Genomic DNA, 12,169 nt, shown 5'->3' on the forward strand with positions numbered 1-12,169 from the left:
GCCTGAATTTTATTTGCTATTATCTGGTGATATAGTGTAGAGAAGAGACTGGATAATAGCTAATCAGAGATAAGCTCTATGGGCCTTTTACCAAGTGTCCTTGAAACACCTTGCTTTTTAAGTGTTTTTTAAACCCTTTGCATTTTTTTCCTATTTTTCTAAGACTTCACTACCTTATCGTACCCTATGTCTCATTTTCACCTTCAAGGACCTCACACACTTACCTTCATGCCTGGCAGCCCTCTCCCTTCCACCCATGTTGAATATGCTGATATGAGCTGATACAGGGTAGGAATATTTCTATTTAACTTACTGAATTTCTCAGTATTTTTAGAGTTGTAAACATGTTATTTTCTGAGAATTTATCTACTTTTTTTTCCATATGCCAATATTCTAGTAAGAATTTTTTACTTGGCATAACATAATTTATAAATTCAAGTCTAAGAGGTAAATTGTAACATTCAATTTATTAAAATAAACACATACACTCTATTCCAAATAGTATTTATTCTAAAGAGGATATGAAGACAAGTATGAGTATGATATTTTAAGAGATTAAAAGATAGAAATGGACTACATTGAACATAACAAAGTCAAAATACAAAATATTTATTTTCTTTATGATTTCAAGACCCTTCCAAATTTTGCAATGTATTCTGGGGCAGAAGTGATGATTTTTAAAGCCCATTTAGTGGTTTAAAACAATACAATCTTTTTTTTTTTTTTTTTGAGACGGAGTCTTGCTCTGTCGCCAGGCTGTAGTGCAGTGGTGCGATTTTGGCTGACTGCAACCTCTGCCTCCCTGGTTCAAGCAATTCTCCTGTCTCAGCCTCCTGAGTAGTTGGGATTACAGGCGCATGCCACTATGCCCAGCTAATTTTTGTACTTTTAGTAGAGACGGGGTTTCACCATGTTGGCCAGGATGGTCTCCATCTCTTGACCTTGTGATCTGCCTGCCTTGGCCTCCCAAAGTGCTGGGTTTACAGGCGTGAGCCACCGTGCCCGGCCTTTTTTTTTTTTTCTGAGACAGTTTCATGCTTGTAGCCCAGGCTGGAGTGCAGTAGCGCCATCTTGGCTCACTGCAACCTCTGCCTCCCAGGTTCAAGCAATTCACCTGACTCATCCTCCTGAGTAACTGGGATTACAGGTGTGCACCCCCACACCCAGCTAATTTTTGTGTTTTAGTAGAGACAGGGTTTCACGATGTTGGCCAGTCTGGTCTTGAACTCCTGACCTCATGTGATCTGCCCACCTCAGTCTCCAAAAGTGCTGGGATTACAGGCATGAGCCACCGTGCCTGGCGGAAAACAACACACATTTCTTCTACATTTTGGAGGGCAGAAGTATGCAGTCATTTTCACTGGGAAAAGTCAAAGTGTTGGCAGGACTGTTTCCTTTTGGAAGCCCTGAGGGGAAGGATCTGTGTCCTTGCCTTTTTTAGCTGCTAGTGACTGCCTGTATTCCTTAGCTTGTGGCCTCTTTCTCAATCTTTTTTTCTTCTTTTTTTTGAGATGGAGTCTTGCTCTGTCACCCAGGCTGGAGTGCAGTGGTGCAATCTCAGCTCACTGCAACCTCTGCCTCCTGGGTTCAAGTGATTCTCCTGCCTCAGTCTCCTGAGAAGCAGGGATTATAGGCACTGCCCCCACTCTCAGCTAATTTTTGTAATTTTACTAGAGGGGGGAGGTTTCCCCATGTTGGCCAGGCTGTTCTCAAACTCCTGACCTCAAGTGATTGCCCACTTCGGCGTCCCAAAGTGTTGAGATTACAGGTGTGAGCCACTGCACCCAGCTCTCTTTCTCAATCTTCAGAGAACATCATTCCAGTCTCTTTCCTTCATCGCATCTTTCTCTGACTCTGGCTCTTCCTTCACTCTTCTTCTAAAGATCATATTATTACAACAGGCCCACCCAGAAATCCAGAATAACCTCCCAACTTCAAGATCCTTAACCTAATCACACCTGCAAATTCTCTTTTGCTTAGAGGGAAACATTCACAGGTTCTGAAGATTAGAAGAAAGACATATACTGTGGGGCTTCATTATCCAGCCAACCCCAATTCCTCCTCCTACTGAAATTAGTGCTTTTTTTCTTTCTATAGCGTTACTTGATTTGGGGTTACAGCTGAGATAATTGGGCTCCCTAGACCTGTCATCCGTGTATTGATCTGTTTTAGAATAAGTTTAGAATAGTAAGTTCTTGGAACTGTAGGCTTCTGAGGGAATCCTTCTTCCCCACAGAATGACTCATCCTTGAATATGCCAGGCAGGTTCACTATCTCCATCTCTCACTTGCAACCCCTGTCTCTGCCCTATCTGGATGCCTCAGCCTTCTCACTTCAGTGCATCATGCTTTCACACTGCAAATGGCTGGTATCTGCATCTTTTTGCTGCAAGGTTTACCCTAATCTCTGGAGCCTGTTCCATCTGAGCTTAGAAAAGACTGGAAATGCTATGGGAATGAATACCCATATCCCCTAGTAGCCTACAATCATGAATGAAGTAGTGTATAAATATCCCAGCCCCCCTCATTTCATTTTTGCCACTTGTTTTATTGAGATATAATTCACATAACATAAAACTCATCATATTAGGCCTGGTGTGGTGGCTCACGCCTGTAATCCCAGCACTTTGGGAGGCCGAGGCGGGCGGATCACGAAGTCAGGAGTCCGAGATCAGCCTGGCCAACAAAAGTGAAATCCCGTCTCTACTAAAAATACCAAAAAAAAAAATTAGCCAGGCGTGGTGGCGAGTGCCTGTAGTCCCAGCTACTTAGGAGGCTGGGGCAGGAGAATCACTTGAACCTGGGAGGCAGAGGTTGCAGTGAGCCGAGATTGTGCCTCTGCACTCCAGCCTAGGTAACAAAAAAACAAACAAAAAAACACACCATATTAAAGAATACCGTTCAGTGGTTTTTAGTATATTCACAATGTTGTACAAGCTTCACTACTATCGACTTCCAGAATGTTTCTATCCCTCCAAAGAAGCCTATACCTGTTAGTACCATCCTTTTTCCCTACTTTCTGTCTCTATGAATTGGCCTATCCTGGACGCTTCATAGAAATGTGATATAGTTTGGATGCTTGTCCCCTCCAGATCTCATGTTGAAATATGATTCCCAGTGTTGGAGGTGGCACCTGGTAGGAGGTGAATAGACAATGGCCAGAGTCCTCATGAATGGTTTAGTACCATCCCCTTAATGATAAGTGAGTTCTTGCTCGGTTCATGTGAAATCCGGTTGTTTAAAAGCCTGGTTCCCAACCGGGCGTGGTGGCTCACGCCTGTAATCCTAGCACTTTGGGAGTTGAGGTGGGCGGATCACTGGAGGTCAGGAGTTCAGCCTGGCCAACATGGTGAAACTGCATCTCTACTAAAAATACAAAAATTAGCCAGGTGTGGTCCAGCTTACAGGCAGGCACCTGTAATCCCAGCTACTCTGGAGGCTGAGGCACGAAAATCGCTTGAATCTGAGAGGTGGAGGTTGCAGTGAGTCGAGATCATGTCACTGCACTTCATCCTGGGTGACAGAGTGAGTGAGACCCTGTCTCAAAAAAATAACAAAACAAAACCAGTCTGTTTCCCCACTCCCCACCCCACCTATCTCTCTTGCTCCTGCTGTTGCCATGTGATGCACCTGCTCCCCCTTCACTTTTCACCACTGAAAACTTCAGTTTCCATAGTTGAAAACTTCTGAGGCCCTCACCAGAAGCAAATGCCAGCACCACATTTCCTGTACACCCTGCAGAACAGTGATCCACTCACACCTCTTTTCTTTATAAACTACCCAGTCTCAGGTGTTCCTTTACAGTACTGCAAAGCACTAACACAAAAAATGGAACCAAACAACATGTGGTTCCTCATTTCTTAGATGGATATCATCAAGACACCAGTTCAGGCTGGTTGTCTGACTTCCCCAGCATGATTAAGCTCCAGTTGCCCATAGTGGCACTGGGCAATGAATTGGCTGCCCTTCCTTTCCTGCCTCACTTCCCTGTTTATCCGCTGGTGTTTCTGGGATCACCTCTCAAAGAAAGTGCTTGTACTAGAATCCTTGCTTTGGAATCTGCTTCTTGGGGAACCCAAACTAAATACTAAGCATATCTAGCTAATTAATCAATTCATCAAAGATACACTGAATATTTACTCTGTGCTTGGCACATTGTTCAATGCTGAAGATTCAGCGCAAACAAGTTAGGCATCCTTTCCGTTCTCATGGAGGGTGTTGAAGCAGGTAATAAAGGCATTAAGCAAATTACAAGAGAGATGAGTATTACAAAGTAGTGGGTGAGGGAAGGCCTTCTTAATTAAGAATGAGACCTGAAGAATGGGAAGCAGTTTTCCTAGAGAAGAGGGTGGGGAAAATTTTCCAGGCACGCAAACCCACTCCCAGATAAGGATGAACCTGGTGCTTTGGGAGATCGTGAGAAAACCATATGACTCTTGCAGAAAGAGTTGGAGGAAAATAGCTGAGGTAGATACTTTACCTTCAAGGAAAGACTTGATGTCCAGCTGTGGAGCGCATGGTCGGCAGACAGTCTACAGCTGTTAGCTGGTTCAGGTCGGCCTCAGCTCCTCAGAGCTGCCTTGACCAAGGTCACGCCCTTTCTAGAGCAGCCTGCATCTGGTGACCAAGCAACAATGGGATATAGAGGCCCAGCTGTCTGGCCTTATGGGGGACATTCTTCTTTAAAAATTTTAAGCATTAATATATTATATACTAAAATTTAAGAAGAAAAATTGGTTAACATGCTGTATTTCCATTTTTTTTCTTTCAGTAGTTTTTGGGGAACAGGTGGTTTTTGGCTACATAGATAAGTTCTTTAATGGTAATTTCTTTTCTTTTCTTTTTTCTTTTTTTTGGGGACAGAGTTTTGCTCTTGTCTCCCAGGCTGGAGTGCAACGGCACGATCTCAGCTCACTGCAAGCTCCATCTCCTGGGTTCAAACGATTCTCCCCAGTAGCTAGGATTACAGGTGTGCGTCACTGGCTAATTTTTGTATTTTTAGTAGAGACGGAGTTTCACCATGTTGGCCAGGCTGGTCTCGAACTCCTGACCTCAGGTGATCTGCCTGCCTCAACCTCCCAAAGTGCTGGGATTACAGGCGTGAGCCACCGCGCCTGGCCTTTAGTGGTAATTCCTGAGATTTTGTGCACCTGTCACTCGAGCAGTGTCCACTGTACCCAATATATAGTCTTTTATCCTTCTCCCCATTCCCAGCCCTTTCCCCAAGTCCCAAAAGTCCATTGTATCATTCTTATGCCTTTGCAACCTCGTAGCTTAGCTCCCACTGTTAAGTAAGGATATATGATATTTGGTTTTCCATTCCTGAGTTACTTCACTTAGAATAATGGTCTCCAATTCCATCCAGGTTGCTGCGAATGCCATTATTTTGTTCCTTTTATGGTTGAGTAATATTCCATGGTATATATTATATGTAATATATACCATATATAATATATACCATGATATATGTATGATACATATCTATATATATACCATAATATATATACACTATATATAATATATAATATATACCACAGTGTTTATATATAATATATAATATATGCCATGGTGTGTGTATATATAATATATATACATCATGGTATATATATAATGTATATAATATATATACCATGGCATATATGTTATATATGTAACATATATATCATGGTATATATTATATATAATATACACACACATATACCACATATTTTTCATCCACTCATTGATTGATGGGCATTTAGGCTGGTTCCATATTTTGCAATTGCAAATGTGCTGCAATAAACATGTGTGTGCAAGTGTTTTTCTCATATAATGACTTCTTTTCCTCTGGGTAGATATCCAGTAGTGGGATTGCTGGATCAAATGGTAAATCTATTTTTAGTTCTTTAAGGAATCTCCATACTGTTTTCCATAGTGGTTGTACTTGTTTACATTCCCACTAGCAGTGTAAAAGTGTTCCCTTTTTACCACATCCATGCCAACATCTAGTATTTTTTGATTTTTTTAAATTGTGACCATTCTTGCAGGAGTAAGGTGGTATTGCATTGTGGTTTTGATTTGTATTTCCCTGATAATTAGTGATGTTGAGCATTTTTTCATGTTTGTTGGCCATTTGTATATCTTGTTTTGAGAATTGCCTATTCATGTCCTTTGCCCACTTTTTGATGGGATTATTTGTTTGTTTCTTGCTGATTTCTTTGAGTTCCTTGTGGATTCTCGTTATTAGTCCTTTGCTGGATGCATAGTTTGTGAATATTCCCCTTGTGGGGGACATTCTGACGGGCAATAGTCAACCCAGAGCTCCCGGCTGAGTTTGCTGGGTCTACAACACAGTTCAATTACTTCCTCAGTCCAGTCCTGCTTTGGCCTACTCCCCTTTGTAGGTGTTGATTCTTGATAAACATCTTGCCTCAAACTGTTGAAACCTACTCCCAGAGAACTCTACGTCCCATAGCAGTGAAACAAGAAGGCTTTGTATCATGAGTGATAATATTACCAAGTATCTCCTAAAACACAACAAAGGTGAGGGCTCTTATGTCCTGAGAGGGATGGACTATACTTTTGGGGAGCAAGAACAACTTCGGAGGCCGGGCGTGGTGGCTCAAGCCTGTAATCCCAGCACTTTGGGAGGCCGAGACGGGCGGATCACGAGGTCAGGAGATCGAGACCATCCTGGCTGACACAGTGAAACCCCGTCTCTACTAAAAAAATACAAAAAAAAACTAGCCGGGCGAGGTGGCGGGCGCCTGTAGTCCCAGCTACTCAGGAGGCTGAGGCAGGAGAATGGCGTGAACACGGGAGGCAGAGCTTGCAGTGAGCCGAGATCTGGCCACTGCACTCCAGCCTGGGCGGCAGAGCGAGACTCCGTCTCAAAAAAAAAAAAAAAAAAAAAAAAAGAACAACTTCGGAGTCCTCACTGAAGGATTTACACATAAGTTTGCAACATGTAAGTTGAGAGATTTTTGAATTCAGAGAATTCAGGGGGAGTAAGGATTTTTGGAGTATAAACATTTTGGGGGTACATTTAAAATGCTTTTTATTAAATTAGCTGGGTTTTTATTAAATTAGCTGGGTTAGCACCTATAATCTCAGCTATGTGGGAGGCTGAGGCAGGAGAATTGCTTGAACCTGGGAGACAAAGGTTGCAGTGAGCCAAGATCGCACCACTGCACTCCAGGCTGGGTGACAGAGTAAGACTCTATCACAAAAAAAAAAAAAAAAAAAAAAAGGCTTTTTATTCTTTGTATGTATTTTTCTAAATTTGTCTCGAGTGATACCATTTGTATATGGTTATATAAATTAACTATATTAGTAATCTGGCTATTTGGATTTATGTGTTCTTTTATCCACGGGATCTCCCAGGACTGTGAGCAAAATGGAACATCACAGAAATACTTTTTCCATAGAGGATAATATCAGATTCCATACTGCTGGCATTTAAAATTTTATGTTCTGTCTGGGCAGTAGACTTTTAAAAATATAATTAGATGCTACTCCAGTGGGTACTTTATAAAGCATTAAAATATTAAATAACTTGATGAATGTTTAACTTAGCTGGAATGAGGGTAACTACATTTCTCTGTCCTTACTGTAAGGTGTACTACTACGATCCAGTCTGCCCCCAAAATACAGATACAGAAGCTCCTTCCCCCTGCTAATGGTCCTGAGATGCTATAGATACCTGTCCTTATTACAGGTATCTTGGAGGACATGGTAGATAGTGTGGTTCCAGTTTCTGAAAGCCAGAGGCTTAGTGATGGTTGTTGCTATCCAGGCAACTGAGCAGTTGCTCTGCAGACCCCACTGAAGTGCTGGAAGTATCCCCATCTGGCACAGCTCCTCACAGACATCCCTTCCTGGGTTCCCTGGCTCAAGTGCACCCTGACTTGGGGACTCCTCTTTGAAGGCAGTCCAGGGATCCCTGACCTAAAGCTCTCTTTTGCCCTTCCTCTAGTCACTTCCTCAGGTTTTGATGCCTCCCCTCAGGCCAGATTATAATCAAATACCCTCCTTTCTCCTTGAGATTGAAAGGACTATCACTCTCTTTAGCACTTTCTAGGTGATTTCAGAGGAAAACAATATATAGTTTAAATTTCCTGCCATATAGCAATATATGGTTTGAATATGTAAAAAATGAAAGCAATTCCATTTACACGAAGTTCTAGAACGAACAAAACCTCTCTGTGATGATAAATATCAGAATAGTGGTTGCCTCTGGAGGGAGTATTGACTGGAAAGAGGCATGAGGATCATTTCTAGAATGAAGGAAATGTTCTTGAAGGGAGTGGGGGTATATGTTTGTCAAAATTTATTGAACTATATATTTAAACTATACATTTATTTTATGTACATTTAAACAGATAAAGCAGGATGACAAATAGTTCAAAAATGAAAGAGAAATGTCCATGTGAGAATAATTCGGCAAATATTTAGATGTCAAAATGGTTTGGTTTTAAATTTCTGACTTTATTAGGGCCATAATAAAGGCCTTTATTAGGGCCTTTACAGGAAAGGCCCCACTAGCAGCATGTAGCTCTGCTAAGGGATATAACAACATTTTTATCCACAGGCAATGATTTCTTATTAGTCAAGCTCTTTAAATAGAGGAGAAATGTTTGTACATTGCATATGTTTAAAAGTTAGCTAGAACTCACCGCTCTTCCTCTTCCCCTAAGTGGCCTGAGGTGATCTGTGAAAACGGTTTGCCACTCACTTGACCCAGAAAACTCCGCGAAATCATGAAGAGGTTCAAATCTTCATGTTCACTTTAAGAACACCTGTGAAACTGCCAAGGCCATGAAGGCTTTGCCTATATGGAAAGCCACCAAGTATCGGAAAGATGTCACTTTACAGAAACTGTGTACCGTTCCGAAGTTACAATTGTGGAGTGGGTAGGTGCTCCCAGGACAAACATTGTGGCTGGGCACACGGCTGGTGGCCCAGAGAGTCTTGAATTTTTGCTGCACGTGCTTTAAAATGCAGACAGTAATGCTGAACTTCAGGGTTTAGATGTAGATGCTCTGGTCATTGAGCACAGCCAGGTGAACAAAGCATTTAAGATGCGCCATCGGACTTACAGAGCTCATGGTCAGACCAACCCGTACGTGAGCTCTCCCTGCCACATCGAGATGATCTTTCCTGAAAAGGAACACATTGAACCAGAAGAGGAGGTTGCACAGAAAAAGAAGATATCCCAGTAGAAACTGAAGAGGCAAAAACATATGACACGGGAATAAATTCAGCACAAATAAAGACAAAGGTAAAAAAAAAAAAAAAAAAAAAAAGGTTACTAGACGAGATTCAGTGCACGTTTCTGTAGCTTTTGTCAACAGCTGACCCCCAATGTTTCTACCTACAGAGTGGTCACTAAGTTTAGAAATATAGGCGGCTCTCTGCCCTAACTCACTATGTTAAGTGACCACCAATTAGTGCCTGCACTTAACACAGGAGGAAAGGTCACCTGGAGAGCACCACCACATGACCCCAGGGTGGTGAGGAACTGGTAGGATGATCATACCTAAAATTAGATTGGATGACGTAGCCCTGTGGAGTATGCTGCATGATGGCCAGATCAGAACACCCCTGGGTATCGCGTAAGCCAGAAAAAATTAGGACACGGAATGAAAAGTTGAATTTGAATACTGGATAAGCAACAAATAACTTTTTGTATAAGTATACATATATATAAGTATATAAGGATACTTATATATCCCTTGCATATTTCGGATGTATATGCATGGACCTACTTGCAAGGGACATAATTATACTAAAAACGTATCTGGTTTTTAATCTGAAAGTTAAATTTAATTGTGACTGGGTGCGGTGGCTCATGCCTGTAATCCTAGCACTTTGGGAGGCTGAGGAGGGTGGATCACCTGAGACCAGAGTTTGAGACCAGCCTGGCCAACATGGCGAAACCCTGTCTCTATTAAAAATATCAAAAATTAGCCGGGCATGGTGGCGGGTGCTTATAATCCCAGCTACTTGGGAGACAGAGGCAGGAGATTTTCTTGAACCCGGGAAGTGGAGGCTGCAGTGAGCCGAGATCACACCACTACACTCCAGCCTGGGCAACAAGAGCAAAACACTGTTTCAAAAAAAAAAAAAAGAAATATAAATTAAAAAAAATAAGTTTAATTGAGTGTCCTCCTGCATTTTTATGTGCAAAGTCTGGTAAGCATGAGGTACCCTAAAAAGGCAGGCTCCTCCTTGCCACCCACCATGAAAACCAGAGACAAAATCTGACTCAGTGGTTTTCAAACTTTAGCTTGCATCAGAATCACTTGTAGAGCTTGTCAAAACCCAGATTATTAGTCAGAGTTTCTGATTCAGTAGGTCTGGGGTGAGGCCCTGAAAATTTGCATTTCTTAACATTCCCAGGCATTGCTGATCCTGCTGATTCCAGGGGTCATATCTGAGAACTACTGATCTGAGGTGATGCATTACAGATCCATGTGCAGGGATTGCTAGAAATACCATGTTAATGTATCCTGTTCATTGTGATTCTGCCTAGCACATTGAACTATGCATTGCTAATGAGGGACAACACATCAAACATATAATATACTGTAATGTAATATCAATAAACCATTTATTATGCATAGTTGCCTATGTTTCCAGACTTTGTGGCCACTCTGTAGGGAAGCTATTTGCCTCTGTAGTGAAAGGATTGCCTTTTAATGAGTGTGAAATTAAAATTCCATGTTAAAATTAGAATAGAACCCAAACTTCGATAAACCCATAAAATAATAATATCAGAGAACCTTTGTTAAATTATATACCAAATAAATATTTAACAAGGTGTGACACTCAGGAATTTTATTTATATTTTATTAAACACCACAATTTCCACAACATATTATTTATACACAGAGTGACTATACAACCTCAGGATTTTTGGAGTACCCGGGATGCAGTTTCTACACCATGACTTCTCTAGGGACCTGGTCTTGTTGGAGAAAGATATAAGAGGCTTTTGCTTGTGCTATCCATAGAACTGAAAAATACCGAAATGTTCTAAAGTAACTTTGAAGCTGACATTTCATATTTTCACCATCAAAACTTTTGCATTTCTTTTTTCTTTTTTTTTTTGAGACTGGATCTCACTCTGTCACCAGGCTGGAGTACAATGGCATGATCTCGGCTCACTGCAACCTCCGCCTCCTGGGTTCAAGCAATTCTCCTGCCTCAGCCTCCCAAGTAGATGGGACTACAGGTGCATGCCACCATGCCTGGCTAATTTTTTGTGCTCTTAGTAAAGACGGGGTTTCACCATGTCAGCCAAGATGGTCTTGATCTCCTGACCTCGTGATCTGCCCGCCTCGGCCTCCCAAAGTGCTGGGATTACAGGCGTGAGCTACTGCGCCTGGCTATTTTTTCTTTCTTTTCTTTTTTTTTTTTTAACTTTTCTATTTCTTGGCCTACTGATTTGGATTTTCTCTTTTGAGGGAGAATGACACACAGGAGAGACATATATAGGAAAAGAAAGAAATAAAGTACTAGAAATTTTTGCTGAGTGTCTGAGTCCTTTGGCCACTGTTGGGAGATCACTGACCACAAATACACATAGAATGCAAGGACTACTTTAAGAGATATATGTATACTGAATAATTTATGGATGATATGAGACATCTGTGATTTGCTTTAAAATACTGCAACATGCAGCTGGGCATAGTGGCTCATGCCTGTAATCCCAGGGCTTTGGGAGGCCAGGTGGGAGGATTACTTTAAGCCCAGGAATTTGAGACCAGCTGGGACAATATAGCGAGACTCTGTCTCCACAAATTTTTTTTTTTTTTTTTTTAATTAGCTGGACATGGTGGTGCGTGCCTGTAATCCCGGCTACTCAGGAGGCTGAGACAGGAGAATCCCTTGAGCCCAAGAGTTAGAGGTTACAGTGAGCTATGATCATGTCACTGAAGACCAGCCTGAGTAACACAGCAAGACCCTGTCTCTAAAAATGAACAAGCCAGCCTGGGCAACATGGCAAAACCCTATTCCTACAAAAAATAAAAAATTAGCCAGGTGTGGTAGCACCGGCCTCTGGTCCCAGCTAGTAGGGAGGCTGAAAAAAAAAAAAAAAAAAGAAAAGAAAAAAAGAAAAAGAAAAGACAAAAAAATAAAATAAAAAGTAAAATACTGAAACAAGCAAAAAGTTGCAAGAGGAAAGA

At 41.6% G+C, this 12,169-nt stretch overlaps 1 pseudogene; it reads left to right on the forward strand.

Annotated features, from left to right (window-relative positions):
• The first annotated feature begins 8,711 nt into the window (after nt 1-8,711).
• On the forward strand, nt 8,712-10,638 carry LOC100427113 (large ribosomal subunit protein uL22 pseudogene; annotated as a pseudogene).
• The last annotated feature ends 1,531 nt before the right edge of the window (nt 10,639-12,169 follow it).

The sequence above is a fragment of the Macaca mulatta genome, chromosome 8 (genome assembly GCF_049350105.2).
Source record: "Macaca mulatta isolate MMU2019108-1 chromosome 8, T2T-MMU8v2.0, whole genome shotgun sequence".
NCBI lineage: Eukaryota > Metazoa > Chordata > Mammalia > Primates > Cercopithecidae > Macaca > Macaca mulatta.